Source organism: Tachyglossus aculeatus, chromosome 6 (genome assembly GCF_015852505.1).
Source record: "Tachyglossus aculeatus isolate mTacAcu1 chromosome 6, mTacAcu1.pri, whole genome shotgun sequence".
NCBI classification, from domain to species: Eukaryota; Metazoa; Chordata; class Mammalia; order Monotremata; family Tachyglossidae; genus Tachyglossus; species Tachyglossus aculeatus.
In genome coordinates, this window is record NC_052071.1 from 18,748,918 (window position 1) to 18,776,594 (window position 27,677).

Here is a 27,677-nt window from a genome sequence, read left to right on the forward strand (position 1 = left end):
TCCAAGGAATATCTAAAGCTGAGTAAATGCTTTAGGAAATCCACCTCCAGTTTCAGGATATGGGCATCTCTTCGAAGCAGTAAATCAACTGTCAGGAACGAGTTTTGCGCTGGGCCTTGCGTTACTGTGGGATTAGGAGGGTAAATGGGTTGAAGTAACTACAGGGAAGGGGCAGTTGGAGTCTAGTGGATCGAGGGCAATGGGGGGAAGTGAAAGGCCAATCTAGAAGGCAGATAGAAAGGAAAAGGAGTCAGAACACCAGTAAATAAAAGAGGAGGAGATGGAGAAAAGATCAAGAAGAGATTAAATTGAATGCTGCAGTGCCCAGAGAGAAGTGTAGGCCGACCGTCCTCCCATAAATTCAAGACCCAAGTGTCTCTGCTTCTGAGTGACTTCAAAAGCGGCACTCCTAGGGGTAACAAAAGAAGGGAGATGACGGCATATTCACGATATTCACGTTCCATCTCCAAGAAGATGTCCTCCCTACTTCCTGCTCTCTAAATGTTCTCTGTCCCCCTTATCTTTAATGAGACTCTACCACCTAGACTCGCAGTTCACCGATTTCCTACATGAAAGTAGTCTAAGGAAGGATCCCTATTACTGAGCAGGTGACGGCGAGCCCGTGTAGCATTAGCACCCTCCGGCTGCCCTCAAGACTGAAAGTCTTCTCCAGATGAAATTCAGAATTTAACAGACTCTGTAAACTGACGGAGAGAGTTGAGTTTCAAGTATGTTCATAGAGCACGCCTGTTTTTTGTTGGTTTGGCTTTTTTGTACATGTTTTTTGGAGGAGAGGGAGGTGAGTTATTTCCACCTTTAAAAGAGATCATCCGGGAGAAACCCAGATTCATTTGATCACATTTATTGAGCGCTTACTGTGTGCAGAACACTGTGCTAAGTGCTTGGGAAAGTCCAATACAGCAGATCTGTTGCTTGTCATTAACCCCGCACTCTTTCATCCTCCTAACTGCATTTTCGAAATCTGGGTAGTGGAAACAGCCGTGGAACTATTTCTCACGAATTACGGGGGTGATGATTCCAAATAGCAAAAAAAATATAAATATTCCCCATCATGTCCGGAGAGGGTTGCTCTCTTAGGAGGCCATGCCTTCCTAAAGTGTTCCGTCATCATCATCATCAATCGTATTTATTGAGCGCTTACTGTGTGCAGAGCACTGTACTAAGCGCTTGGGAAGTACAAATTGGCAACATATAGAGACCGTCCCTGCCCAACAGTGGGCTCGCAGTCTAAAAGGGCCCGCCGGAGAAGCACCCCGCCCTGGATGGTCCTTTGGAGATGGGGATGGAAATGGAGATGGGGATGGGGTTGGGGATGGAGAAGCAGCGTGGCTCAGTGGAAAGAGCACGGGCTTTGGAGTCAGAGGTCATGGGTTCAAATTCCGGCTCCGCCACTTGTCAGCTGTGTGGCTTTCGGCAAGCCACTTAACTTCTCTGGGCCTCAGTTCCCTCATCTGTAAAATGGGGATTAAGACTGTGAGCCCCACGTGGGACAACCTGACCACCTTGTATCCCCCCAGCGCTCAGAACAGTGCTTCGCGCATAGTAAGCGCTTAACAAATACCATCATCATTATTATTATTATTGTGGAGGTGGAGATGGGAATGGAGTTAGGGTTGGGAATGGGGATGGAGATTGTCCTGTCTCTCTGCTGTCAGCTCCTGCCAAACGTGCCACTTGGGCTTCATCCCTCCAGTCTCAGATAGGGGGGCCCTGGCAGATGACGCCAGCCCCCAAATCATCTCTCCTCTCCTTTTTCCGACGAGCTTCGGGCTCTTGTCTCTCTGCCAGCCGGGGCAAACGATGCCGCTGCATCTCCAGGCTCCCCCTGCCCTGGCACAGTTTCCACGGGAGCTGGGGTGGCCACCGAGGGGACAGGGCAGCAGAGCCGAGGAGCCCTGGAAAAGTCTGGGCGAGAGGAGGAGCGGAGGGAAGAGTAATGCCCCTGCCAGCCGTGCCCAAGCTCGGAGAGAGGGCACCTAGGGAGGGAGCAGGGCAGAATTAGAGCTCCTACCATCTGTGCCCAGGCTCCCGGGAAGGGGAGAGGAGGCAGGGAGGGCACCAGGGAGAGAGCAGAGCTGAACAGCTCCCCTGCCAGCTGTGCCCAGCCTCGCGGGGAGAGAACGGGAAGAGTAGAGCCCCTGCCAGCCGTGCCCAGGCCCGGAGGGAGGGCACTTAGGGTGGGAGCAGGAAGAACAGAGCCCATGCCATCTGTGCCCAGGCTCGCGGGGAGGGAGCAGGAAGAGGAGAGCCCCTGCCAGCCGTGCCCAGGCCCGGAGGGAGGGCACTTAGGATGGGAGCAGGAAGAACAGAGCCCATGCCATCTGTGCCCAGGCTCGCGGGGATGGCACTTAGGATGGGAGCAGGAAGAACAGAGCCCCTGCCAGCCGTGCCCAGGCCCGGAGGGAGGGCACTTAGGATGGGAGCAGGAAGAACAGAGCCCATGCCAGCTGTGCCCAGGCTCGCGGGGATGGCACTTAGGATGGGAGCAGGAAGAACAGAGCCCATGCCAGCTGTGCCCAGGCTCGCGGGGATGGCACCTAGGGCAGAGCGGCGCCTCTGCCAGCCGTGCCAGGGCCCTCCCGGCCTCCAGAGTGGCAGGCAAGGCTGGAGAGAGCCAGGCTTCCTGGCAGCCAGCCTGGCCGTCGGCTTCTGGGGAGACCCAGGGGAGGGGGCAGAGATGGGCAGGGGCTTGGAGAGTTGTTGCCCGCTTGTACTTCCCAAGCGCTTAGTACAGTGCTCTGCACACAGTAAGCGCTCAATACATGCGATTGATTGATTGATTGATTGATTGATTGATTGATTGGAGAGAGGGGGCTCCGGGGGCGGGGAGGGGGCAGGAGAGAACAAGGCCAAAGTTGATGCGTGGGGCGCCCCTGGCCACATTTGCTGAAAATCGGGAGTGTACCGCCGCCCCCCCACCTCATTCATATCAGTCGTATTTATCATCATCAATCGTATTTATTGAGCGCTTACTGTGTGCAGAGCGCTGCCCCCCTCCTCAATTGGGTGCCAACGTCTCACTGTAAAAGAAGCTCCCCCGCCCCCCCCAGCCCTCCCTGGGTACCAGATCATCCCCTTCCCCACCCCCATCAGGGGGCGGGGAACCCTTCGATTCGGGAGCGCTCAGAACAGTGCCTGGCACATAGTAAGCGCTTCGCCAATGCCATCATTATTAACGACAGACCCAACCTGATCGGCTTTGGCCAGTCATCAATCCCCCCGGCCACAGCCGCCGCTCCTTTCCCTATCGGCCCCTGACTCCTCCTCCCCCTGTGCCCAGGCTCGCGGGGATGGCACTTAGGATGGGAGCAGGACCCCCCCCACCCCCCCCCCCCCCCCACCCCTCTGCCCCCTTCTGCTCTGCAAGTCCCCCGTGGCAGCCGGCAGCCTGGCACTTGGCGATGCGCTGGCAACCTGGCGGGTGGCAGCCCCCAGCTCCTGCCTGGGGGGCTAGGGAGGACAGGTGGGGCCTGCCGGTGAACCGGAGAGGGCCCCGCTGCCCAGTAGTGGGGCCGGGCCGGGGGGATTTTCTGCCTTTTTGGGGGGCTGCCACCCGGCCACAGCGCGCACGGGCCAGCCTCGGATGGGCGCGGGAGGAGGAGCTCAGCCTCTCCCGCAGCCTCTTGCTGCTCTTCAGCCCTTTCCCCACGCCCCGCGCGCAGCCTCTGCCCCATCCTCTGCCCTCCCCACGCCCCGCACCCAGCCTCTTCCACAGCCCTCCCATATCCTCTGACATCCGCACGCCCCGCACGCAGCCTCTGCCCCTTGCAGCACATCCCCACGCCCCGCACCCATCCTCAGACATCATCTCGCTCTGCCACATCCAGGACATCCCCACGCCCCGCACGCAGCCTCTAGCCCTACCAGCACACCCCAACGCCCCGCACAGATCCTCTGCCACATCCTCAGACATCCTCTCGCCCCGCACAGATCCTCTGCCACATCCTCAGACATCCCCTCGCCCCGCACAGATCCTCTGCCACATCCTCAGACATCCCCTCGCCCCGCACAGATCCTCTGCCACATCCTCAGACATCCTCTCGCCCCGCACAAATCCTCTGCCACATCCTCAGACATCCCCTCGCCCCGCACAAATCCTCTGCCACATCCTCAGACATCCCCTCGCCCCGCACAAATCCTCTGCCACATCCTCTGATATCCCCACGCCCCGCGTACATCCTCTGCCACATCCTCTGCCATCCCCACGCCCCGCACGCAGCCTCTGCCACATCCCCTCGCCCCGCACACGCGTGCGCGTCCTCTGCCACCTCCCTCGCATCCCCTCGCCCCGCACAAATCCTCTGCCACATCCTCAGACATCCCCACACCCCGCACGCAGCCTCTGCCCCTTCCAGAACATCCCCACACCCCGCACGCAGCCTCTGCCCCTTCCAGAACATCCCCACGCCCCGCACGCAGTCCTCTGCCATCCCCACGCCCCGCACGCAGCCTCTGCCCCTTCCAGAACATCCCCACGCCCCGCACACATCCTCTGCCATCCCCAAGCCCCGCACGCATCCTCTGCCCCTTCCAGGACATCCCCACGCCCCGCACGCATCCTCTGCCCTCCCCAAGCCCCGCACGCATCCTCAGCCCCTTCCAGGACATCCCCACGCCCCGCACGCATCCTCTGCCATCCCCAAGCCCCACACGCATCCTCAACCCCTTCCAGGCCATCCCCACGCATCCTCTGCCACATCCTCTGCCATCCCCAAGCCCCGCACGCATCCTCTGCCCCTTCCAAAACATCCCCACGCCCCGCACCCATCCTCTGCCCCTTCCAGGACATCCCCACGCCCCGCAGGCATCCTCTGCCCCGTCCCCTGCCCTCCCCACGCCCCGCACGCATCCTCCGGCCCTTGCAGCGCATCCCCTCGGGCCCGGCCCGGCGGGCCCCGCCCCCGCCCCCGCCCCCCGCGCCTCCGCCCCCCCCCCGCACCTCTGCCACCTCCCGGCCGTCGCCAGCCCGCCGAGCCGGTGGGGAGCCGGTGGGGAGCCGGGGCCGGGGAGAGGCGGCGGGGGAGAAAGGAGCAAGGAGCAAGAAGGCGAAGGCTTCGAGGAGAGGCGGGGAGCCCGCCGCCCCAGCTCCGGGGGGGCCATGGGGCGGGCCATGGGGCTTTCCGGGGGCGACCCCCGTGGGGGCTGCCAAGGTTTAGCGGGCTGAGGGTCTGCCCCAGGGCGGGCACAGCCGGGCAGGACGGGCCCACCCCCGCAGGAACTTAGCGGGCACCGGGTGGGAGTGCAAACCCTCCCTCCTTCCCCCCGCCCCCTTTGGATTTGGGGGACCCCTTCTGGGGGGGGGGGGCCGGCCTGCCCCCGCCTCGGGGGGCCACCGGGACCAGCAGGCTGGAGCCCGAGGACGCCGGGGACCCGCGCCGGGCCCGGTAGCACGGGGGGCGAGGGCAGCGTCTCCGGGCAACGAAGAGGGGGCACGAGGAAGGGAGAAGACGCGTGCCAAGGTGGGCAATCATCTCCAGCTGGGGCAGAGCCCGTGGCTCGCCCCCCTCCGAGGCCACGCCTCCGCTTCCCCGGCCTCCTCCGGACCACCGGCCAGGCCCCCTCCAGCCGAGCCTCAGTTTCCCCGGGGGGCATCCGTTGCCCGCGCACACGGATGAGAGGCGGGGGTTGGTGGAGAACGGAGGCGTCCAGCGCCCAAGCCCTTGGCTCTGCTTTTCAAGCTTGCGGCCGGACTAAGGTATGTTTCCCCTTCCCTGCCTTATAATCCCCTCCATCTCCCTCTGCCCACCTTGAGGGGTGCCCGGCTTTGCCCACTAAGTGGACGTTTCCGGAGTGCCAACGTTGGGGTAGGCGCTGTGCAAGACCTGGAGCCTCCCACTGGGCACGTGTATCATTTATTTTATTTGTACATATCTATTCTATTTATTTTATTTTGTTAGTACGTTTGGTTTTGTTCTCTCTCTCCCCCTTTTAGACTGTGAGCCCACCGTTGGGTAGGGACTGTCTCTATATGTTGCCACTTTGTACTTCCCAAGCGCTTAGTCCCACTGGGCACGTGTATCATTTATTTGTACATATCTATTCTATTTATTTTATTTTGTTAGTACGTTTGGTTTTGTTCTCTCTCTCCCCCTTTTAGACTGTGAGCCCACCGTTGGGTAGGGACTGTCTCTATATGTTGCCACTTTGTACTTCCCAAGCGCTTAGTCCCACTGGGCACGTGTATCATTTATTTGTACATATCTATTCTATTTATTTTATTTTGTTAGTACGTTTGGTTTTGTTCTCTGTCTCCCCCTTTTAGACTGTGAGCCCACCGTTGGGTAGGGACTGTCTCTATATGTTGCCAGTTTGTACTTCCCAAGCGCTTAGTCCAGTGCTCTGCACATAGTAAGCGCTCAATAAAGACGATTGATGATGATGATGATGATGATGATGATTTAGGGGTCTTTCCCCCCCGGGGGATGTCTTGGCTTCTTAAAAGATAATGCTTGCAGCTAGACGTGCATTGGAACAGTTCTGTCCCCCACCAGGTGCAGCCTGTGTTACAGAGTTGTGAGACCGTGTGTGTGTGTGTGTTTGTGTATGCGTGTGTGTGTGTGTGTGTATGGACACAGGTGAGGGTCATTTCTCCTCCTGTCTTGTTGTGGAGGGCGGCGGGTTCGAGGTAAAACCCAGTCAAAGACTTCAGGCAGGGCATAGATGTATCCTGGCCTTTGGGGTTTTGTTAATATATAGAGGAAAAACTCCCCCCTTCCTCCCTCCCTCCTTTTCGGAATGGGTTAATTGGACAGCTGTGCTTCCTTTGGGGTGCGTTGGAAATACTCTAATAACAGCAAGCTCTATTGGGTCTCCAAGCCGAAAAGTGGATGCCCGTCAGCTTTGGAAAACAGTGTGCTGACATAAGTGCTGTTATGGTAACATTTCATTGATCAAGTTCCTGGTAACTAAAGGTCAGAGATAGAGTTCTTGGTCGTTTTCTCCATAATTAGAATTAACAAGTTAGATGCAGGGAGCTGAGCAAGTAAATCTCGCTCCTCAACCTGTTTGTTTTCAAGTTCGTACTTCCCTGCCTGGGATTTCCAAACCTCTCACTTTATTTGGATATGCAGTAGCACAGGATGCTGCATAAGAAGAACATTTTTGAATCGATCAGGGATGTAAAAGTATAAGAGTGACAAAGCTCATCTGTAACTTGTTTCCCCTTTGTGTGCTTTCTTTTTTTATTGCCATTAATACCTCATCATTAATGAAAAAGATCGTTCATGAAGCATAAAACGTTCCCTCAGGTAAATGATCCCAGGAACATAGAATTTAGGTTTTTCATATCTTTCCCAAAGACATAAAGGAAATCTTTGAGCTTATCTACAAACGTACATGGAGGCAGTGTGTGTGTGTGTGTGTGTGTGTGTTCGTATGTATGTTTGTTACTCCACGGTTTGATAAGAGCAGCAAGCACCCTCATGATGCCCAAATAGTGTCGGAACCATTTAATGCTCTTGGACATCACACAAACATCTGAAATAGACTACAGGTAATTTCTAAAATTAGTCCATGCTATAAGTAGCACTTAAAACTTTTCAGGTGGTTGTGTTCTCCCCAGAGGGTTTTGAGAGCACAGGTGTTCCTTGACTATTTCACTTCACAGTGGTGCCGACACGAATTTGCAAGAGAGAATTAGAATCTATCCTTTCAGTGGGTTAATATGAATCGGGAAAAAATCGTTTGTTAAAAAAAATACTTTGAAAAAAGGTTTTCAGCAATATATGAGTTAATGGGATTTTTTTTTTTAAAAAAGGGGTATTTGTCCGCTATCAAGGCAAGGTCCGTAGGCCTAAAGAAAAACACCTTCTCTGTTTAAATGTCAAATTGAGATCTAGCCATCATGTCAAAAAGTACTTTACAGCAAATATTATTCCCTTGAATAGTCTTTGTACCTTTTATGATAGTCTTTGCAAAAAGATTCTCTTGTTGAATCTAAACAGTGTAATCTGCTCTAAACGCTTTAAGTTGTCAAACTCTAAAATTTACTTGTGATACGTTGCTCGTGATAACAATGTTAGGAGAACTTTGATTTCTACCGTGTCTTGAAAGATTGGGATTGGTATGTTTGTCCGCTATCTATTGCCCCCTCCCTCCCCGCCAAATCATAGTTCCTTCCGTTGTGGATAAAGACAGCAAGGCAAATAGAATTCACTAGCTTTATGTGAATATTTCTCTTGAAGTGCTAGTTTTTGAAGAATTTCACTGCCTAAGGATGAAGTATAATGTTTCAGTGGACGCTGCAGATTGAGAGTCATGCCTCACTTAGTGATCTCAAATCACATCATATTTTTTATCTGAGCAAACATTAAAACATTTTACTGAATGTTTTAAGGCAATAGAAAGTACAGCTCTCTAGAATTGAAATGCCTTACTTGGTATATTTTTTTTTTTCAAGACAGAATGATAGGCGATAGTCTCACTCCGAAATGGGCTAGTTGTGTGCTCAGGAAATAGATCTTATATTTAAGTTAGTGAAAAGAGTGCATTGGAAAATAAAAAAAAAAAAACAGATTGACTAATCACCAGATAAAAATGCGTGAATGAGGATCTTATTGTAATTTTGTACATTGCTTAAAATTGCTGAGAATTCAAAGTTCAGAACAATAATGTATTCCTACAATTTTACCTTGTTTACCATTTTGGAATTCATTTTCTGATAATAGTACACATGAAGCAGTAAATAAATAGAGATAAATAAGAGATGTTATTCAGCTTTTTGGTTTATACACACATGAGTATATAGCAATAGACAAAGAGCAATATCGTTTGATTTTTTTTTTAAGCCCGTAACTGGATCTAGCAGATTTCAAATTGCTTAGAAGTGTTTCAGAATTTGCTTCCATTCCTGAGCATTTTAGTAATGGAAAGTAATAATTTCATTTAAGAAAAATAATCTAAAGATTTTTTTTCCTGGAATTGGTAATATGAATCTGGCTTAATGGTTCTAAGGCTGGTTTCCTGTATCAGTTCTTAACTAAATTTTCAGTAGATTTTGAAATGTAAGAAAATAAGACAGAGAGAAATGACTGATTTTGGAAGGCATGATTTCTGAAATGCTCCACACTCCTGACAGTTTTCTCAAGTCTAGATCTCCAGCAATCCAGTCAAGTCAGTTGTCTCTGACAACTTTACAATCATGTCGGCTCGTTGTGGGCAGGGAACGTGTCTGACAACCTTATTGTATCGTACTTTTCCTAGTGCTCAGTACAGCATTCCACACCCAGTAAGCGCTAAATGAATGCCATGATTGATTGATTTACCACTTGTTTACATTTTGAGAAACACTGTAGAATGAAGTTTAAAAACCACAAAGTTTGAAGACATAGTCACATTATAAAAAGGGGAGGACAGAAAGGTCACCAATTCCGTTCACAGCAACTTAAAATGGAAAACTTCAACAGTTTCAACTCTGTCCAGTTTGTTTATCATTTGCTGGGAGGAGGCCATGGGGTAGGAAAAACCAGAGCCCTTGGGTTTCACACAACCACAGACAGAACTCTCCTTGGTCACGATCACCGATTCCTCTCAACATTCCAACTTTTGATGTGATAGGGCTAGGGCAGAGAAGAAAAAAGAAAAGGTACCTCACAAGAAAGTGCCAACCCTAAAGCCCTGGTCATATGAGTCATGTGTTGCGGTCTCTTTGCCAGTCTTTCCCTCCTGTGTGAAAGGGGACGTATCCTACTGGAAAGGGGAAGTTAGTCTGACATCTTCAGTCAGGAGTTCAAGTTTTAGGGCATCACAGCAATATTGGACTGTATCTTATGCTACCTGAGTCTTTTAGCTGAACTAAAACCCCCAAAATGTAAGTTCTTGGATATAGCAACTTGGAGGTAGATTTGGTATATGAACTGGCGGCAAATCGTGGATTTTAATACTATCTTTTAAACGGATGTTATAATAGTCCTAATTAAACAGATAAGGAAAACGAGACCCTGAGTGGTGACTCAGCAGGTCAGTAGCAGTAGTGTTACTCCCTGGGGGCAATCAGCTTCTCAGCTTTTTGGGCTGGACTCGCGGTCTAGCTCAGCCCATGTCTCTGACAAGAGTTTTCTGTCCGGGCTGAATATGGTGGCTTTCTCACTTATCCCCTCATAAAATTCCTGTTCCCTTTTTATACACCCCCCCACCCCAAAAAAAGTGATAGTACCCATTGCTGGGCCTGGAATCTGTGTCTCGATTACCACTTCCACAATCTGTAAACTAGACTTATCAATCACTTTCTATTTTCTAGAGAAGCCTTTCTATAGATCTATTTTCTACTTTCTAGAGAAGCAGCATGACTCAGTGGAAAGAGCCCGGGCTTTGGAGTCAGAGGTCATGGGTTCAAATCCCGGCTCCACCACTTATCAGCTGTGTGACTTTGGGCAAGTCACTTCACTTCTCTGGGCCTCAGTTCCCTCATCTGTAAAATGGGGATTAAGACTGTGAGCTCCCCGTGGGACAACCTGATCACCTTGTAACCTCCCCAGTGCTTAGAACAGTGCTTGGCACATAGTAAGCACTTAATAAATGCTATTATTATTATTATTATTATTGTTATTTTATTGAGTGCTTGTTGACTATGTTGCAGGGCTCCATACTAAGTGCTTGGGAGAGTACAATATGGCTGAGCCTTGTCCTCAAGGAGGATACAATCTAGTGGGAGGAAATTAAAATCACAAATACATCTATGGAACATACTGTCATTTCATCCCAACCACGGTAATTTTCATGTGGATCATAAGGATTTAAATGCTTATCACTATGTCTTTATCTCCAAGAAGGTAAATAATAGTTCACTTAGAAGTTGGGATTCAGGACCTCATGGTACTTGCATTTGGATCTGTAGCCTTTATTCAGCTCCACAATTAATTTATTTGTACTACTGTTTTGCCTCCACCTCTAGAGTGTATAAGCTCTTTATTGTGAGGGAACATGCCTACCAACTCTGTTGTATTGTACTCTCCCAAGCACTTAGCAGTTGTGTCCTACGCAAGGAAAGTTCTCAATATGATTGATTGAGGACACTAACTGGATACGTGCTTGGGGAATATCAGACTGTTTACAAAATCGTATCCTTTAATGTGGATAGATTTTTCTACCCAAGAAGTTGACATTTTTGGCACTTTTAGTTGTATCTGTGGTAAAATAATATTCCTTAGAAAATCAAACCAAAGGACTTAAAATGAACTGTCTGTTATTTCTTTTTGAGTGAATACCAGTGTTATATTCACTCAGATAATTGCCTCAGTTTTTCTGTACTTGTAACTTTAAGGCTGGGATAGGGCAATTGTGTGGATCTTAGAAGAATGAAGGCTTTCAATAAGGCAGAAAGAGAATCAAGTGAAGAAATATCGGGAGAGGAAAGAGGAAGGTAGAAGACACTGTATCTCTTATTTTTATTGCATTCTCCAAAGTGCAACATTCTATAGGTACTAAATGAATTAATTCTCCTCCTCTCCCTCACCTATATTCATTCGTTCATTCAGTTGGAATTATTCAGCACTTAGTGTGTGCAGAGCACTGTACTAAGCTCTTGGAAAGTACAATTCAGCAATAAATAGAGACACTCCCTGCCCAACAATGGGCTCACAGTCTAAAAGAGGGTAGACAGACATCAAAACAGTGAACAGGCATCAATAGCATCAATATAAATTAATAACATTGTATATATATACACATCATTAATAAAATGAATAGAATAATAAATATGTACATATATACACAAGTGTTGTGGGCAGGAAAGGGGGTAGAGCAAAGGGAGCGAGTCGGGGCAATGGGGAGGAAGGAGGAGCAGAAGAAATGGGGGGTTTAGTCTGGAAAGGCCTCCTGGAGGAGGTGAGCTTTGAGTAGGGCTTTGAAGAGGGGAAGTGTGCTAGTTTGGCGGATGTGAGGAGGGAGAGCATTCCAAGCCAGAGGTAGGACATGGACCATGGGTTGACGGCGAGACAGGTGAGAATGAGGCCCAATGAGAAGGATAGCACCAGAGGAGCGGCGTTTGCGGCCTGGGGTGGAGAAAGTGAGAAGGGAGGTGAGGTAGGAGGGGGCAAGATGATAGAGAGCTTTGAAGCCAATAGTGAGGAGTTTTGCCAAATTGCCATATCCCTACCTTCAGCTCCCCTTCCTTAGACTTGTGGCAGTCTTAGTGAATTTAATTCCTCCACTTGCTTTGTTGCCATTTTTCCACCCCTTTGTTCCTCCTTCCCTGGCTTGTGGCTATCACTGCTAAAAATTATATAGTACCAAAAATCATCTTCTATTTACTGTGGTGGATGACATTTTGCAGGTAAATATGGTAAAATGAGATGTCTGATATTTTACTTACGCAGTTATATACACATAACAATCAGCAGTGTGGAGAAGCAGTGTGGCTCAGTGGAAGGAGCATGGGCTTCTGAGTCAGACGTCGTGGGTTCAAATCCAGGCTCTGCCAATTGTCAGTTGTGTGACTTTGGGCAAGTCACTTAACTTTTCTGTGCCTCAGTTACCTCATCTGTAAAATGGGGATTAAGACTGTGAGTCCCCCCGAGGGACAATCTGATCACCTTGTAACCTCCCCAGTGCTTAGAACATAGTAAATGTTTAATAAATGCTATTATCATTATTATTATTATTATTATCTTCATCACTGAGCTTACACAGGGCCTTTCATTGTCTTCTGCTATTTTTCTTCCTCATACCCCTGACTCCCTCAGAGATGAGATAAATGCACACAGAAGAATACCCTGGATCCCGCAAAAATATATCCCCTTTTGCCATAATGTATGATTTTAATATGTGCCCTGGTTAGAACTTAGGGGAACATTCTTCTGACAACACTAGCCTGTTTGGACTTGGTGAGCCACGTTTTCAGAAGATACTGTTAGTGTATTAGGACACAAATTTTCTTATTAAATTGGGGTTTCACAGAAATGCAGAGAACTGAATGTGTTTCCCAACTCTGTTATATTGTTCTTTCCCAAGCACTTAGTAAAGTCCTCTGCACCTAGTAAGTGCTCAATAAATACTTGATTGAAATGACTTCCACTCATTCATTCTCCTACCTTTTCAGCACTTACCAGCCCATATATACTGTATTGTATGCTCCATTTTTGTTTGCAGTGGTATATACTAAACACTTACTGTACTAAGTGCTTGGAAGAGTATAGTATCATAGAGTAGGTAGATGTGAAGCCTGCCCACAGAGAGCTTACCTTCAGTCAGGGTAGACTGACATTCAAATAGATTAGGAATTACAGCATGGCTCAGTGGAAAGATCCCGGGCTTGGGAGTCAGAGGTCATGGGTTCTAATCCAGACTCTGCCACTTGTCAGCTGTGTGACTTTGGGCAAGTCACTTAACTTCTCTGTGCCTCAGTTACCTCATCTGTAAAACAGGGATTGAGACTGTGAGCCCCACATGGGACAACCTGATCCCCTTGTACCCCCACCCCCAGACCTTAGAACAGTGCTTCGCACATAATAAGCACTTAACAAATATCATTATTATTATCATTATTATTATTATTTCTCTCTATATATCACTTCCTTTCCTTCGCTAATCTCTGGGGGTATTCATTCACTTAATTGCATTTACTGAATGCTTACTGCATTCAGAGCACAGTACTAAGCACTTGGGAGAGTACAGAATAACACAATAAACACAAATTCCCTGCCCACAGTGAGTTTATAGTGTACAGGGGGAGACAGACATTAATGTAAATGAATAAATTATAGATACATACATGAGTGCTATGGAGCTGGGAGGGGTGATGAATAAAGAGAGCAAGTCTGGATGAAGCAGAAGGGTATGGGAGAAGAGGAAATGAGGGCTTGGAAAAGTTGTAGCTTCAATAAGGCTCTGAAGAGTAGGGAAGAGCAATAATGTATTGGATTGGAGAAGGGAGGGGGCTCCAGGCCAGAGGCAGGACATGGACGAGGGGTCAGCAGCAAGACAGATAAGTTAGAGGGGTAGGAATCTATGACAGTGCAAGGATTTGTAAGGACAGCGGCTGCATCAGAGAGGCAGAGAACGGTGAGCTGTTCCCTTCTCCTGTCATGATGCCGCTGCTCAGGGAAGGGAGCTGGGTTTCTAAGAACAGCACAGATATTAGAAGAGAGTGAGGTTGGAGTGCCAGATTTGATCCTTCCTCAAGTTGGGAACTTACCTCTCCGGTAAGTGAGGAACCAGCGCGGCCTAGTGGATAAAGCACCACTCTGGGAGCCACAGGACCCAGATTCTCATCCCGGCTCTGCCACTTGCCTGCTGTGTGATGATGATGATGGTATTTGTTAAGCGCTTACTATGTAGCAAGCGCTGTTCTAAACGCCGGGGTGGATACAAGGTAATCAGGTTGTCCCGCGTGGGGCTCACAGTCTTAATCCCCATTTTACAGATGACGGAACTGAGGCACAGAGAAGTTAAGTGACGTGCCCAAGGGTACATGGCAGAGAAGTGGCGGAGCTAGGATCAGAACCCATGACCTCCGACTCCCGAGCCCACGCTCTTTCCACTAAGCCGCGCTGCTTCTTGTATGATCTTGGGCAAGTCACTTCATCATCAATCGTATTTTCCTATTCAGTTCCCTAGGCCTCAGTTTCCTCGTTTGTGAAATGGGCATTTCTTATCTGTTCTCCCTCCAACTTAGACTGAGAAACCCATTCGGCACAGGGACTGTGTTCAACCTGATTAATGTATGTCCACCACAGAGCTTCAGTGCTTGCCACAGAGTAAGCACTTTAAAAGTACCATAAAAAGAAAATATTAAGAATCTTAATTGTCAGAACTTAAGGAACCACCCAGGGAGGGCAGTAGAAGCAGCGAAGTCTCTAAGTCTGAGGATGAAAGGAAAAAAATCAAGAAGGCACTGAGCCTGCAAGAGCCTTGAAAGCAGTACAGTTTTCACAGTAAGGGAATTCACCGGGCTTCCTCACTGTTCCGCTCACAACTCCATAACTGTTGGATTGAAAAAGGCCGTCATTTTGCCCCAGAATATTCAAAAAGTCTCATCGTGTTTCCCGGGCTTCTATATTGAGTTTCAGTCACATGCATGGTAGGCTTAAGAGACTATGGTATTTGAAACTAATGCTGACTTATGAAAACTTTCTACATCTAGTTCCTTCCAATCAGCTTCTGCTTCCCTGGAAATTTAATGGGACCGGAAATGGCATGCTGGCAACTTGAGATGAGTCTTTGGTTCATTCGGAGTCTGATTTTTAGATTATAGTATTGTAGTATTCCAGGTGGTTATTACAATGCTCCACACACAGTAACAGCTCACCGAATGCCTTTGCTGGATGGATTATAAACTCTCTGGGCATCTTGCTTTCTTTGTCATTTCCTCACTGAATCCACTATGAATTATGTTGATAAAAGCAACCCTAAGAGATTAAATAACTAATAGGCTAGAATGGAAGATCAAGCAGTGCTCTCTTGGGAATTTATCCCATAAACATGACTGTTGATCCACTTGTTTTGACAGGAATTTCTCCTTCTCTGGGCAAAGCCGAGTTCTCGGTGGCTTGGAACATACAGTGAAGAAGTAAAAGCTGCTGACCCTATCCATTCATTCATTCAATCGTATTTATTGAGCGCTTACTGTGTGCAGAGCACTGTACTAAGCGCTTGGGAAGTACAAGTCGGAAACATATAGAGATGGTCCCTACCCAACAACAGGCTCACAGTCTAGAAGTGGGAGACGGACAACAAAACGTGGACAGGTGTCAAGTCGTCAGAACAAACAGAATTAAAGCTAGATGCACATCATTAACAAATAGTATAGTAAATATGTACAAGTAAAATAGAGTAATAAATCTGTATAAACATATATACAGGTGCGGTGGGGAGGGGATGGAAGTGGGGGGGGGGGATGAGAGATTACATTCTGAAGAGGGAGACCAGCAGACATTTGTAAAGCTGTAAAAGCAGCACAAGTAAGAGCATTGATTCAAATGTTACAAGTAAATATAGCGGGGTAGGTATTACATGAAGAATGTCTCCTACAATTAAGCGGTGGAGCAGTGCTATATTTTCCAAGGTATATTTGTAACGGTAAAACATTTTTGTAAGATTTCCAGGGTGTGTGCATTTCGAATAGGGAACGTTTTATGATAACTTGAAGTTCAGCTATTGGATACGGTAAATCAAAATATATGACTTGTTATTCCTGTGGTACTTATTCTTTTAAAATATAAAAATCTTATCTGAAAACAGTACAGTGTCCCCATGGTTTGGGGTACCTTATTTGGCCCCCCTAGAGCCCAGTGATTTAATCAATCACCATAAATGATATTGATTATTTTAATTTTGATTGACTATGTCAATTGATTAATAGTCAACAGTAAGGAAATTGCCTTTTAGCATTTCTCACATTATGCGTCTAACATTTTGTGGCTGATTACAGTTTATAAAATTGAATTTTAGAGTCACAAAGCCTATTAAGAACTAAATTTCTATTCATGGCAAACTTTTGGAAAACCAGTCATAGGCCAAGGCAACTGTATTATCTCTACTTACTAATATCTGCAAGTACAAGTGTGGGGGGTGTCTCAAATAGAGGTTACTATCAATTATTCGCTTGTTCTATTTGAGGCCGCATTTTGATTATGTATCAAGAAAGACTCTCCTAAATATATGTGCTGCTGTTTCTGAATATTTGAGCTCATAACTTTTTTATCTAGAGAAAAAGATATGTCTGTGAAAAAAAAAGCCACAGGATTTATTCCATTTGATTCTAGATAAAACACCACGGAATATATCCAGTTCATTAACTGAGAATATTCAGAAATGGAAAAACTGAAATTTAGCCCGCAGATCATTGATAATTGGTTCAAAAAGTGAATGCGTCCTCTAAAGCTAGGCATATTTCTTAAAAGAGACCTATTTGTGGATATCTTAGAGGTCACTCAATGTAACACCCCGTGACTGGAAACTGGGTTTGCTGTGTTGCATCTTCACAGTTTCTTGGGTGATTTAACCTCCCCAGTGATGTATGTTTTCTTCTGAAGTACTTGGGAGTTCTAAATTATGGTCTTTTGCCTAGTCAGGAGGATAACCAAGTAAATGCTTATGTTCTTTCTCACTGCTTAAATACAACAGGAGAAGGAAAAGGAAAGGAGACAGCTTTTAGTCAGTGATATTTGGTGTTTCCAAAAGGTCTGATACATATTAAATGTTCATCTTTATGACTTGGTAACATTTTCCTGTAATGGTACATAGGAAGAAAATAGTCTTCATTTTAATGAATTCGGAATTAAATTTTAATCACTTTGACTAAATATTGATATGAGTGAATAATAGGCTGTGCGGTTTAAAACGGCCAAGATAGAAGCATGAAGGTATCAGTTCCCGTACTTCAGGGAAAATGCTGATCTGTGGCTGATGTCAGGGAGAAAATTTCCCAGTCGTCTGTTTTTGCATAATTGGTTGAGTTTTAAGAGTGCATATTCCTTCTAATGCCTCTATCTGGTGGAGACACCTGTCAACCAGAGGGTGCCAGATTAGTTGGACCATAGGTCTTTTGGGTATAACAGTGCCTGTATCTAAATTGCCTACCTTTTAATAAGAACTCTACAGTTGTTAACTGAAATTATGAAACAGTGTTACAGATGGCATACCTATATAATCCAGGTTTTTCCAGGAACATTTAAAATTAAATGTCCTCCGAGACGATTCATTCAGGAAAGCTATTGATAGTTGACTCAGTTCCATCCTACCCATCCTTTGCACTCCTGTAGATTTCTTACTAAAGCTATCTCCGTCCTACAAATTGACTTTTGGCTCTAACTTGAAATGTGTTACTGCAGCCCAAACAGATCTTTCCAAGGAAGGACCCCCCCAAGTTTGGAAAAGGATGACCTTTTAGAAAGTGAACTTGTATCCGCAAAATGTCTGCTAAACCCCTGCTTTCGCTCCAAGGATGTATGTGTTTCTTTGCTTTATTTTTAAAACTTGCTCTCGCTCGGTTGATCGAATCTCCCATCTAGGCCTGCAGACGGGCCTCAGCTCCGTCACTAAGACTTTGGGTCTTAGAACCTGGGCCAAGGAATCGATTTTTAGCTCTAGAGGATTGATTGGCATTGGGCACTGTCATTCCTGCTGGTATGTTTCTCGTGGAGGCGGGAGGACAACAAGCGAGTAGGTGGACAAGGATGCAGGTCATTGCAAGGGGTCCACGATTTTACACACAAAATGTATTTAGAGCTAAATTGAGTGTCATACAATGTTGATACTCTGCAGGAGCTCCACAGACCAGTGGGTGACTACCAGAATAGGCACTTCAGTCATTGCTGTGGCCTTTGCCCCACATGTTGGCCTTTTATTCCCAGGCTAACTTCTGAGCCCATGCAATAAATGCATTGCCCTGGGGTTGTTTTTTGGTTCGAAATCCCAGCAGGTGTTTCTCCAAGTTACATTGTTTAGGATCCACCCCACCTCCCTCCACCACTAGCACCACAGTGAGGTGTGATTTGGACTGGGTAGGCCCTTATTTCACAAGAGAAGCAGCATGGCTCAGTGGAAAGAGCACAGGCTTTGGAGTCAGAGGTCATGTGTTCAAACCCTGGCTCCACCAATTGTCAGCTGTGTGACTTTGGGCAAGACACTTAACTTCTCTGTGCCTCAGTTACCTCATCTGTAAAATAGGGATTAAGACTGTGAGCCTCCTGTGGGGCATCCTGATCACCTTGTAACCTCCCCAATGCTTAGAACAGTGCTTTGCACATAGTAAGCACTTTGTAAATGCCATTAAAAAAAAGCTGGAAAATAGGGAAGATGGGTTTTGATTTGCTTTACAAGACCTTTAGAGAGTACTTAAAGAGCATATTATAAATCATTATTCTAAAGGAGCTTGTAACATGAAAAGCAGGTCATTTGTACTTACCATGTGTGGTAGTTGGTTGACTACCACTGGGGTTTAGTTATTTTTCTCCATAAACTTTGATCAATCAGTGGTATTTATGAGCACTTATATGGGCTTGGTAGATACTTTCTGTGCCCACAGGGAGCTTCTTCTGATGTCCTTTTTTTTTTTTTTTTTTTTTTTTTTTAGATTTCCCAAAAAGCATATGGGAGCATATGGACAGTGAGAGATATTTCTCCCAGAACCACAACACTAGTGTAGCATGACCTTAAAACACTGGTTCATACTAAATTAAACCTCAGGCCCAGGCCTGATTTCAGTCTATACCTCTCAGGACAGACTCCTCAGCTTGAACACTGGAAGTTTATGTAACATAGTGTCACCAACCTTTCACTCCATTTCAGAGAGTGTTTCCCAGCTAGAGGGTCTGTAGACAATAAGATATTCCCTGGCACTCTCCGATGCCTTGAAAAAAGCAGTCCCCAGACTGGCCTTGGAATCAGTTGTCTAGTCCAGTTATAAGGATGAAAAATAGCCACTCTCTTGAAGGACTTTTGGTCTCGTCTCTCAGTTGTGTAGTTACCAGTGAGGATGTGGATGCTCAGAACACAAGGTATATTTGTATATAAAAAGATTTCCATTTAGAAAAGATCAGCATTTTGTAGTAAAATTCTGTTCAAACAGTAAATGGGACTTCAAACAGATAAGCGTTGACTAAAAATACATATTATAATGGTGAAACAGGGTCTACTCAAAGGGCATCAAATAAGAGTCTGCTATGAAACAGTTTTAATAATACTAATGATAATAATGATGGCATTTATTAAGCATTTACTATTTGCAAAGCACTGGTCTAGGATTTTGGAACTGTTTACTCCTGTCCCTTCAAGTCTCCTCCATCGTTTGCTTCCTACTTTCTCAATAGTGCTCTGTAAGGCCACAGCAGCATCCTAACAGCAGGCATCCTGTCTACTTGGAATTTAAACCCTCTGATTCCAAATCCAATTCTTTATCTGGCATTGGTTGGCTCTCTTACTACGTCTTCAAGGTGAAGAAACCCACTCCCTAGACATTTAGTGTCGCTTCCTGCACATTTTCCCATCCTAATCAGCCTGGAAACTGGAGCGTGTAAAATTGTAATTACTTAATGTTGATATTGATAATAATTTTTAAATAGCATTTATTGAGCACTTACTATGTGCAAGGCACTGTTCTAAGCGCTGTGGAGGTTACAAGGTGATCAGGTTGTCCCACGGGGGGCTCACAGTCTTCATCCCCGTTTTCCAGATGAGGGAACTGAGGGACAGAGAAGTGAAGTGACTTACCCAAAGTCACACAGCTGACAAGTGGCAGAACCGGGATTTGAACCCATGACCTCTGACTCCAAAGCCCGTGCTCCTTCCACTGAGCCATGCTGCTTCTCTGTAATAATAATAATAATATATAATAATTGTGGTACTTACATGCCCACTATGTGCCAAGCACTGTACTAAGCAGTGGGGTAGCTGAAAATGATCAGGTCCTACATGATACAGACATTAAACCTCCATTCTGCAGTTGAGGCATCTGAGGCCCAGAGAAGTTAATTGATTTGCTCAAGGTCACCCAGCAAACAGTTGACGGAGCTGGGATTAGAACCCAGATCCTTTGACTACCAAGCCCATGCTCTTCCAGCCTACCGCTCTAGACTGTAAGCCCGCTGTAGGCAGGGAATGTGTCTGTTAGATTGGTATATTTTTCTCTCCCAATCAGTTAGTTCAATGCTCTGCACCCAGTAAGTGCTCCAGAAATATGATTGACTAACTGACTTTCCACTAGGCCATACTGGACCTTGAAATTAGTTAGTTTTTAGTATTGTAAATTAACTTCGGTTCCTGGCTAAAACCTGCGTCATTTAAGACATAAATTTTAGGGCTCATAATACAAAGATTTTAGAGGAAATAATTATACAAAGATGAAAGGGAAGCAGTGTGGCTCAGTGGAAAGAGCAAGGGCTTTGGAGTCAGAGGTCACGGGTTCAAACCCTGGCGCTGCCAGTTGTCAGCTGTGTGACTCTGGGCAAGTCACTTAACTTCTCTGTGCCTCAGTTACCTCATCTGTAAAATGGGGATTAAGACTATAGGCTCCATGTGGTACAACCTGATAACCTTGTAACCTTCCCAGCGCTCAGAACAGTGCTTTGCACATAGTAAGTGCTTAATAAATCCCATCATTATTATTATTCTCAGTGCCTCAGTTACCTCATCTGTAAAATGAGGATAACTGTGAGCCCCCCATGGGACAACCTGATAACCTTGTAACCTCCCCAGCGCTTAGAACAGGGCTTTGCACGTAGTTAGCGCTTAATAAATAATAAATACCATCGTTATGAAATTCTAGGGAAAGTGTTTATTCCTAGCGGTGTCTTACAGGAAGAATCCTGGCTCCTGTTGTCACTGGAGCTTGGCTGCATTCTTTGAAGAACCATAAAATGGGTTTACTTGGGAGTTTTGTCCTTTAAGAACCAGATGAAAACTTTCCACAAATGTGAAATTGTATTTTAACATTCATTCATTCATTCAATCGTATTTATTGAGCACTTACTGTGTGCAGAGCGCTGTACTAAGCGCTTGGGAAGTACAAGTTAGCAACATATAGAAACAGTCCCTACCCACAGCAGGCTCACAGTATCAAGATATGCTAGCAGGGGAGATGTTCTGATGGAGTTGCAAAACAAATGAGAGAGGAGACTCTTTGAGGGAAGTAGTACTCATTTTATCGTTATCGAAGGGCATCAAGGAATCTGGAGAGATCAGACTATTCCAGGGAAAGTGCTGTGTGATAAGTTGACCCATCCACCGTGTGTGAACTTTATGACCATTTGTTGTCCATAAACATTAATGGAAATCCCTGGATTGAGAATGGAAATTCTCAACCACCTGCTTAACTTTCCGAACTGTACTGATTATTTGTAATTGAGGAAATGAAGAGCAGGGCCCAATGGAAAGAGCACGGACTTGGGAATCAGAGGACCTGGGTTCTGTTCCCAGCTCGGTCACTTGGCTGCTGTGTGACCTTGGGCTAGTCACTTACCTTCCTGCTAACTCAGTTTCCTCATCTGGGGAATTTGAATCTGGGGATTCAATGCCTGGTCTCCCTCCGACTTAGACTGTGAGCCATTTGGGACAGGGACTGTGTCTGACCTGTTTAATTTGCATTTACCCTAGTGCTCAGAACAGGGCTTAACACAGAGTGAGCACTTAAATACAGTCGTAATAATAATAGTAATAAATATAAGTTGCCTTAGACAAGAGCACTGGCAATAAATACCCAGTTCCCATCTATTCTTCGTGCCCTTAGAGGAAAATTATAAGCACAGTATGAAACATGGTCATTCATATTGTTTTAGGCTAATTGTAGAAATTCATTTGATAGGATCTGGAATGACACATGATTTGCATGATTAGGTATGTTTTATTACGAATTAATTCTGTTCATATATTTATACTTCCCTAGTGTGTCTGATGTATTTTTCATGTTTGGTCTAATAAAATGCCAACACTTAGGTGTGACATTATTTATTTTTGGTCTGGAATTGATGAAGTGTTAGCGCAAAAGTGCCACATTTTTTCAATGTTTTGTACTTTTTCTCTGTTTGAGATACTGCCACGATGAAACATTAGACAACTTGTGAAAGTAAAATAATTGCATATAAACAATTAGAATTCAGTGCAAGGGAAAATTATTTTAAGAGCTATTTAACTGAGGAGAGAGTTTTCTTAAAACAACAGGTTTCGGTGAAATATTAAATTTGTAAATGTATCTAAGGACTGTTTACCCGGAGCAGTGAGACAGCCAAGGACACTCACCTCCACAAGGTATTTTTGACATATCTTGATGCTGTTGCCTTGAGTCGTGGCCTCTGTTGCTTCTTAATGCTGCAATCCTTTTTCACTCTTGTCTTTATCAGTCCAACTCCATCTAGATGGTGGGAAGCCACATAATAATAATAATTATGGTATTTGTTAAGCACTTACTATATGTAAAGCACTGTTCTAAGCGCTGGAGGGGATACAAAGTGATCAGGTTGTCGCATGAGGGGCTCACAGTCTTAATCCCCCTTTTACAAATGAGGGAACTGAGGCACAGAGAAGTGAAGTGACTTGCCCAAAGTCACAAAGCTGACAAGTGGCGGAGTCGGGATTAGAACCCATGACCTCTGACTCCCAAGCCCATACTCTTTCCACTGACCCACGCTGCTTCTCACGCTGCCCCATGTAGTTCCACTGTGTCTGATCTGATACACTTATGTTTACCCCAGTGTTTAACACAGCCCTTAGCACATAGTATGTTCTTAATTTTTTTTAAGGTATTTCAGCGCTTACTTTGTGCCAGGGACTGAACCTAACCATTGAGGTAGATACAACCTAATCAGGTTGGACTCAGTATATATTCCCTATGTGGCTCACCATCTGAATCCCCATTTTGCAGATGAGGTAACTGAGGCACAGAGAAGTTAAGTGATTTGCCCAAGCTCCCAAATCAGATGAGTGGTGGATCTGGGATTAGAACCAGGGCTAATAAATACTGTAATAATTTAAATGAAAATCTTTAAGGGTTAGAAGAGTGGGTAGCCACAAATAACCCTAATTAGAGCTCAAGTCCCAGAAATTTGGGTCAGTCCCCTGACACAGGTTTTGCCCGTTAGAGAAAGAAAAGCTAAATTTCCATATGGAATGTGCTGCAGTATTGTTTTCGAAGTCTTAAGAGCAAAAATTTTCCGTCCATATGTAGGGAAGTAGTTGAAGAGAAGCAGCGTGGCCTAGTGGAAAGAACTCGGGCCTAGGAGTCTGAGGGCCTAGATTCTAATCCCGGGCCCACCCTTGGCCTGCTCTATGACTTTAGGCAAGTCAATTAACTTTTCTGTTTCTCATTTCCCTCATCTGCAAAATGGGGATTTTGTCATATTTCGTTGTCATATTTATTGAGCGCTTACTGTGTGCAGAGCACTGTCCCTACTACTTAGTCTGGAAACCTCATGTGTAACCTTATTGTCTTGTATCTACCTCAGTGCTTAGTATTGTGCTTGACACATAGTAAGCACTTAACAAATGCCACAATTATTATTATTGATGGAAGAGACATTTATTTGCACCTCCCGCACACATGGATGGAATATTGCCCCGATTGTCATTTTAAATCATCTTTCTTTCCAAATTCTCACCTCTACATGTTTTCCGTAACAGTTGAGGAGAACGCCACCAACCTCCCTGTCTCTCAAATTCAAACCCCTGTCTTTGTCCATGACTCCTCCGTCTCCTTCAACCCACATGTTCATTTTGTGATTTAATTCTACCGGTTCTTCCTTTCCAACATTTCTCAAATCTTCTCCATCTTCACCATCCAGACAACCACCAGGCTGGTCCAAACACTTGTGTCCAGACCAGACTCTTTCATCTTTATAATAATGATAAAAATAATGTTGGTATTTGTTAAGCGCTTACTATGTGACAAGCACTGTTCTAAGCACTGGGGTAGATACAAGGTAGCATGTTGTCCCTCATGGGGCTCACAGTCTTCATCCCCATTTTACAGATGAGGTACTGTGGCCCAGAGAAGTTAAGTGACTTGCCCAAGGTCACACAGCTGGCAAGTGGCAGAGCTGGGATAAGAACCCACAACCTCCGACTCCCAAGCCCGGGCTCTTGCTATTAAGCCAAGCTGCTTCTCTATGAATAAAACATGGATAAAACATTACCGACTACCCTTAATTCAGGCTTTCCCCATTACAGTCCATACTTTACTGTCCTGCCCAGATAAGTTTTCTAAAATATCCTGTGCACAGCTCCTCCTTCTTCAAAAGCATCCAATTTTATGTTGAGTTTTTTTGTTTTGTTTATGATTTTTTGGTAAGCACTTACTACGGGGCAGGCACTGTACCAAACCCTGGAGTAGACACAAGCTAATCAGGTTGTTACAGTCCATGCCACACATGAGGCTCACAGTCTTTATTCCCGTTTTACAGATGAGGGAACTGGGGCACAGATAAATTAATTAATTTGCCCAAGGTCATCCAGCAGATATATGGCAGAGCCAGGATTAGAACCAAGGGTCCTTCTGACTCGTAGGCCCATGATCTATCCCCTAGGTCATGCTGCAGTGATTGTTCCTTTGCTCCCAGTGACAAGTAAGCCCCCAAATGACTCCGTGAATTCACAATGACTGCTTCCTGTTGCTTAGAAGGAAGTATTTTAATGAAGGGCTAGTGCTCTTCTGGCCCTGGACTTCCGAGTACCAAATGAAAGAGATTCTTCTACAGATGAGTGAATTGCATAGGCTAACAAACATCTTGTATCAGAAGATTATCCTGTTAGCTTAAGGAGAGGCATTCAACTTATTAGGCACTTCCCATACAAGTTCCTAGCCTTTGTTTGAAAAGTGCTTTGCACATAGTAAGTGCTTAACAAATACCATCATCATTATTATTACTATTATTATTATTATTATCATGAGCTTCTTGGAAATGAATAGAGATAGAGGGGAAGAAACAGCTAAAAACACTGGCAACAGAATAATTACTTGTAGCTTGAATGTTTGTGAAATTTTCATTCAGCATCCACCTTAGAAACTCTGAAAATGGTTCTCTCCTGCACTTTAGGGCTTCACTGTAAATAGCCTTTCTTGAGATAGCAATTTTATTTATTTACAAGGGCATATGTGATTCAAAGGTAGAAGTAAACCGGAAAGGGCAGGGACTCGATTTTGATAAAAGAAAAAAATTCCTATGCAGCCGTGTCAGTTGGAACTCCTGACCACTGGCTTTAAGATACTTGTCTCAGTTCTCTTTCCCCTACTTAGCCTCCCTTTCCTCCCGCAACTAACACCCACATTGCAAATTTTTCCTTTGAAGCTTATTTAACTCACTGCCTCATTCTCATCTCAACCACTACCAACTTGTACCTTCTGCTCTCCTTTCTGCGTGGATCTCTCTCCCCTTTCACATCTGGCTAATCCCTGCCCTCTCATTCAACAAATCCCATTTATTTGATTGACTGATCGTATCTTTTTCAGGAAGCCTTCCCTGATTAACCTTTCACCTCCTCACCTTATATCCTTCCTCCGACAGTCAGTTCAACATATACAAATCACTCATTCTTGGGTACTCTCTTCCTTTCCTCTCCCCTCACCTGGAGAATTTACTTATATATCTTATACTGTATTTCTACCTCCTATGTGTAATGTTTTTAAAATCATTTCTCTCTGCTAGATTGTAAACTCTTTGCTTGGAGAGGCATGTCTACTATGAGAAGCAGCGAGACTCAGTGGAAAGAGCCCCGGCATTGGAGTCAGAGGTCATGGGTTCAAATCCCAGCTCTGCCACTTGTTAGCTGTGTGACTTTGGGCAAGTCACTTAACTTCTCTGGGCCTCAGTTCCCTCATCTGTAAAATGGGGATGAAGACTGTGAGCCCCCCGTGGGACAACCTGATCACCTTGTAACCTCCCCATCACTTAGAGCAGTGCTTTGCACATAGTAAGCGCTTAATAAATGCTATCATTATTATTATTATCATCATTACTAATTCTATGGTGTTTAGTGCAGTGCTCTGCAAGCAATCAGTTATATTTATCAAGCCTTACTATATGCAGAGCACTGTAATGATAACAAGTATGGTATGTGTTAAGAGATTACTGTGTGTTAAGCACTGAAAAGCAGCATGGCTCAGTGGAAAGAGCACAGGCTTTGGAGTCAGAGGTCATGGGTTCAAATCCTAGCTCCACCACTTGTCAGCTGTGCGACTTTGGGCAAGTCACTTTACTTCTCTGTGCCTCAGTTACCTCATCTGTAAAATGGGGATTAAGACTGTGAGCCCCACATGGGACAACCTGATCACCTTGTAACCTCCCCAGTGCTTAGAACAGTGCTTTGCACATAGTAAGCGCTTAGTAAATGCCAAAAAAAGTGCAGTTCTAAGTGTACTAAGCTGGGGTAGATAGAAGATAATCAGATCCCACATGGGAGTCACAGACTGAGGAGCCCATTTTCAGCAGGGATTGTCTCTATTTGTTGCTGAATTGTACTTCCCTAGCGCTTAGTACAGTGCTCTGCAAACAGGAAGTTCTCAATGAATATGAATGAATGAGGATAGGTATTGAATTCCCATTTTACAGAAGAGGGAACTGAGGCCCAGGCAAGTTAAGTGACGTGACAGAGGTCACCCAGCAGACAAGTGGCAGAGCTGGGATTAGAACCCAGGTCCTCTGGCTCCCAAGCCCGAGCTCTTTCCATCAGACGTGCTGCTTCAAAGGAAACCAGCCACCCAAAGTAGGGCTCAAAAACACAACTTTGAAATTTAAGTTTAAAGTCTAGAGGAGGAGACAGACATCCATATAAATGAATAAAGTGAAACTGTGGGGCTGTGGGTGGGATCAATATTAAGTGCTTAAAGGGTACAGATTCAAGTGCATAGGTGACACAGAAGGGAGAGGGAGTAAGGGGAATTTGAGTTTATGTAGAGAAGGCCTCTCGGAGGAGACGTTTTTAATAAGGCTTTGAAGGTGGGGAGAGTGCTTGGTCTGTTATTTATAATATTGATGACATTGATTAAACACTTACTATGTGCAAAGCACTGTTCTAAGCACTGGGGAGGTTGCAAGGTGATCAGGTTGTCCCACAGGGGGCTCGCAGTCTTCATCCCCATTTTACAGATGAGGGAACTGAGGCACAGAGAAGTGAAGTGACTTGCCCGAAGTCACACAGCTGACAATTGGCGGAGCCGGGATTTGAACCCATGACCTCTGACTCCAAAGCCCGGGCTCTTTCCACTGAGCCCCACTGCTTCTTGGGGAGGGAGC

The 27,677-nt window shown here is 45.7% G+C and overlaps 1 protein-coding gene across 2 annotated transcripts in view; it reads left to right on the top strand.

The window, feature by feature from the left end:
• TENM1 (teneurin transmembrane protein 1) overlaps positions 1–27,677 on the top strand; it is an 849,492-nt gene that overhangs the window by 97,037 nt on the left and 724,778 nt on the right. The window contains exon 1 of one of the 2 annotated variants that reach the window (XM_038747612.1): positions 5,358–5,716. The exons of the other annotated variant lie outside the window; for it this stretch is intronic. The gene's annotated coding sequence lies outside the window, so the exon portion shown is untranslated. Of the gene's footprint in view, positions 1–5,357; positions 5,717–27,677 lie in introns of those variants that run through there. 2 annotated transcript variants of the gene reach the window in all.